This window comes from Macrobrachium rosenbergii, chromosome 21, assembly GCF_040412425.1.
Source record: "Macrobrachium rosenbergii isolate ZJJX-2024 chromosome 21, ASM4041242v1, whole genome shotgun sequence".
Classification (NCBI taxonomy): domain Eukaryota; kingdom Metazoa; phylum Arthropoda; class Malacostraca; order Decapoda; family Palaemonidae; genus Macrobrachium; species Macrobrachium rosenbergii.
In genome coordinates, this window is record NC_089761.1 from 63,449,273 (window position 1) to 63,454,272 (window position 5,000).

Consider the following 5,000-nt stretch of genomic DNA (forward strand, 5'->3'; position numbering starts at 1 on the left):
GATTTCTCGTCGCCCTTGGTGTGTTGTTGATATTTGTACGGCATGAAAGGTTAGCCGAAACTTTTTTTTTTTTTATGTAAGGCATTGGAACGATACTTAGATAAGAAAGTCATTTTGACTGATATGACATGAAAGTGTGCCTCAAAGAATGGCTGTAAAAAAATTTTTCTGACTAATCAGTACATAGACCTATCGTACGCTTGTCATTGTTTTGTGGTCTAGCAGAAAATATCATTATAGGTTATTTTTCCAGTTTACGGACGTGGATACTTTGGTATCATAATAAATTTATTTTTACATTCATGCAATGAAATTGTACGAACGTTGATACTTTGGTATCATAATAAAGTTATTTTTATATTCATGCCGTGAAATTGTACGGACGTGGATGCTTTGGTATCATAATAAAGTTATTTTTACATTCATGCAATGAAATTATACATAGAATAAAGTTTGAATGATAAGGAAATCTGGTGATGTGAACAGTTTGTGGCCACAGGTCTCCGCGTAGCCTTTGTTATAACAGTGCAGTGAGATAAAACATGATCATTGAACGACCATCGTTCGTTTGTGTTTGACATGAGTAGAATGTTGATTCAAGCTCATCTTTCTTGTACATGTATAGAAATCGCCATGTGTATGATTTATATAGGAAGGTGTGAAGTTTCATGTATATATAAATATTCAAATAAGTTATTGGAAAAATAGTTTCAGTAGCTATCTCAATAAGCCAACGGTATCGGAAACTGCTTTTAAGCCAGTCACTAGCTACCTGTGCGCATATGCCACATCGTCACCGTGAGTGGACAGATGGAATGAAACCCACTATAATAAAGCGATGTAATCAGTCACGTTTGTATAAGTCATTGCAAAAAGTGGTTTTTCATCGGTGTTGTTGCGTAAGAAAGCTTCTCATTAAAGATATAAAAACACTGTAATAATATCCAAATTTGCTCTCCTATTCTCGTCGATTATAGTAAAGGGTTCTAACGCCAATATACTGTAGTCTTTTCACCCACATCATCAACATGTAAACGATGTACTTCCCAAGGTATATTGAAGGAGGGAGCTCCTTCTATATACCTTGGCACTGCCAAACTAGTGCTGCAGACGGTTATTATCCAGCCTTTGTTAACACCTGCTATTGATAGATGTTCATTTACTTGCTTTGCAATCGTTTTGTGAAATGTTTGCCATAGGGAAGTCGGGAAAATTCTGTCGTGTGCAATACCTGTGTCACCACGATTTAGGCTTTCCAGGGCACATTGCTCAATGTGAGGCTGAGGTCAGTTAGCCAAAATAGGAGGAATGCACCTGGAACCCTTTAGGATGACGAAACAAGGCAAGTACTGTTGTTTTCATTTTTCAAATGGACCTACCTAAAAGTATGAAAACACACTGAACTTTGTGCTGAAGTAGGAAAGATTTTCATTGTCACAGTTTGGTGTACAGTTTTAACCGCCAAAAGATAAAAATGAGTGTAAAACTATTCACAAACAGTTACAACTAACAGGAAGGAATTGGGATGAAAACTGAAGGACTTAAAGGATGACATAGCCAGGGGGTACTTACTATTACTAGTGGTAAAAGAATAAATGAATAAGCGGCGTTTACTGAAAGCCCTAACTTTTAAAAGGCTTCCACTATAAATACGTGTGAGTGACAGCAAAAGCCTTGGGACCTATCCTCTGAAGGAAAATGATGTCAAACAACAACGGGCATAACGAGACAAATTTATTATGGCAACCATCTCATATTAACGGAAGTATAAATGAGTGAGAAAGGAAGTAAAATCTGCTGTCATCTTTTATTTATGATTTTCAATAATGTGAATACTTGAAAACTTGACTCGACGTTTTACATAGACCAGAAGATGACGTGGAAGAAAACGTGGAAGAAAATGATAGTGACTCCTCCCGTTTCTGTGAAGATGCTGAAAGTGATCGAAGGTGCTGAAAGTGATCATTTGCCCAGCTGTTCACGTTCTGAGGCATCAGTTGATGATATTAAAGAACAGTTATTTGCAAATCACTAGTCTGTGAATGAAACTCATGTTTCTGAAGAAAAAAAAAGTAAGTTTGACATTCTAATCCCTTTACACAAGAATGTAGACCATCCAGTTTTGCGAAAAGGTCTTGTGATAGCATTCTTACTTGTTTTACAGCCTTTGAGCGCCAGAATCTTCTCCAAGTAGTTCATAAGTGGACCAATGTTGAAGGTTAAAGTTACGTATAGCTTAGTTTTACCAGACCACTGAGCTGATTAACAGCTCTCCTAGGGCTGGCCCGAAGGATTAGACTTATTTTACGTGGCTAAGAACCAATTGTTACTTAGCAACGGGACCTACAGCTTATTTTGGGATCCGAACCACATTATAGCAAGAAATGAATTTCTATCACCAGAAATAAATTCCTCTAATTCTTCATTAGCCGGTCGGAGACTCGGAACTCGGGCGTGGCAAGTGCTAGCCCACAACTCTACCGACTCGCCCAAAGAAGAACTAGTGCTGAAGCTAAGGCTGTTTATAAGATAAGCGTATAGATATTTCATGAGCTAAAGAAAATTGACTTAACTGATCAGTTTTTTGTTATCTTTGAATCCAAACATGACAATATCACGAAGTTGTGAAAGCAGAAAGATGGCAGCCCAGTCTTCAGCATTATGAGTCTTTGAAGATTTCAGCAGATTTGACGAGTGCTGAGTTTTGATGATGCAATGGCAAGAAGAAGAAGGAGGAGGGATGATAGATTACAGCCCATTAGAGAAATATTTATTCAAGTTTGACATGTGATGAACACTTAGTTACATTTCGAAGCCGTTGCCCATTCCGGGTATATATACCCTCAAACCAGGGAAATATGGAGTTACAATTTGGTCATTATGTGGCGGTGAAGCATCTTAAACTTACAGAATTCAAATCTGCACTGATGAAGACTCAAAAAAAAAGAGAACATAATCAAGGTTCAAACGTTGAAGGCTTCAGGTCTGTCCACACTAGGAAACATTGTTTGGAAACAAAGGTTGCAAACAACTTGGAAACTGTCTGCAAACAATGTTTCCTGTCCAAACCTCAGTTGTCGTCAAGATGCCTGTTGGTGCAATAGCCTCTGTATTTTTCTTGTCAGTTTTAATGCACTTGATGAGGGATAAGGGAAGGAAAAAGAGTTGGATAAGGAAGTCTTTAGAAGAAGGAGCGTGTCATGCAGACTTGCTTCGGGCAGAATTGAAAATATATGGAACAGGTTCGAGTGTCTGTTACTGAATTTGAAATACTTTTATGGATGGTGGCACCCAAGATATCTCGAGAGGATACCACATTTAGAAAAGCCATTTCACCCTCCATCAGACTGGCTATGACATTGAGATATCTGGCAAGTGGAAATTCGTTTCCGAGTGTCAGGTACACCTTCAAGATATCGAAGCAGACCACCTCAGTTGTGGTTCCTGAGGTCTGTGAAGCTCTGATCTCAGCACTGAAAGATTATGTAAAGGTAAGCAAATAAACAAGAAGTATGCATTGTTGTGGTTTATCTATTCTCTTTCTCTCTCCTCATACGTTATTGGTATTTGAGAGCAATATAATCACAGTTTAACGGCCACAGGCGTTGGAATCGTTATTCACAATAAGTGCTATATGGGCTTGTTGGACGAGAACAACTGGGAGTTGAGGCACTACTTCCGGTGGATGAATAGTTGCTATTTCCTGAATCTGAACAGTGCTGAGGGTGAGTCACGCCGTCTCCGTAGTATCCCATTTCCAAGTTGAAAATCACTTCAGTAACGATCTTATGGTTTGCAAACGACGCTTCACGCTTAATTCTCCCGCTGTTTCTCAATTTATGGCCAACATGTTCACCGAACACATGATACTCGTCTCGTCTAGTGCCTTGTTCTGCTCAAGTTTTCATCAAATTAAATGCTTCGTTCAGTTTGTCATCAGTTCTTTTGTTAGCCGAAGAACGACGGGCCCGGGAAATGCTCTGTGGTGTTTCATCTTGATGTGGGCTCATTTATATTAGTTTCTAGCTCAAAATCATATTCAGCAGCCTGAAAAATAAGAGAAACACTGTCATTACTATTGTTCTGGTATTAGCCAACAAACCTCTCTCTCTCTCTCTCTCTCTCTCTCTCTCTCTCTCTCTCTCTCTCTCTCTCTCTCTCTCTCTCTCTCTCTCTCTATGTTTTTTTTTTCTTGAAGATGCAAGTCGGGGTTGCTCATTAATTGGAAATAAATAATTTACATTTATTGGAACACATAGCCTATACCAAAAACGGTTGGACGTTCGGTCACTATGACGAGGTTGGGTCTATCTCAACCCTGGTGAAATGTATCTGAATCCGACACACACACACACACGTGTGTATGTATTATATATATATATATATATATATATATATATATATATATATATATATATATATATATATATATATATATATATATATATATATATATATATATATATATTTGTATGTATAAACGTGAGTTGAGGTAGGCCTCTAATCTTCTTGGGGCCGAATGTAGACCAGAGTTTGAATCACGGTTCCGTCGGTCAAGGCTTCCTCCTAAAAATATTTTATATATTTTATATATATATATATATATATATATATATATATATATATATATATATATATATATATATATATATATATATATATGTTCCTGTATGGACTGAATTCACGCAGTAGAAGGCTGTCCAAAAGTTCCTTGCATATACAGTTCTATTGAATTTTTTGCCGGTTCCAGCTGGCGCTAGAGGATTTATCCTAATGTCAAGACCGCAGGTTTGTTAATTATGAAAAATACAAATTTTTAAAATGTGTGATTTTCCATATATTAAATATCATCATCATCATCAGCATCATCATTATTTTTGTTGTTTGTTGTTGTTGTTATAATCTTCAGGGTCTTTCGCTTCACATTCCATCCACTTGCTTATTTTATTAGAGAGAGAGAGAGAGAGAGAGAGAGAGAGAGAGAGAGAGAGAGAGAGAGA

General features: G+C 37.4%; 1 pseudogene; it reads right to left on the reverse strand.

Annotated features, from left to right (window-relative positions):
• Nucleotides 1–3,495: 3,495 nt before the first annotated feature.
• The window catches only part of LOC136849637 (uncharacterized), a 4,936-nt pseudogene continuing 3,431 nt past the window's right edge, over nucleotides 3,496–5,000 (reverse strand).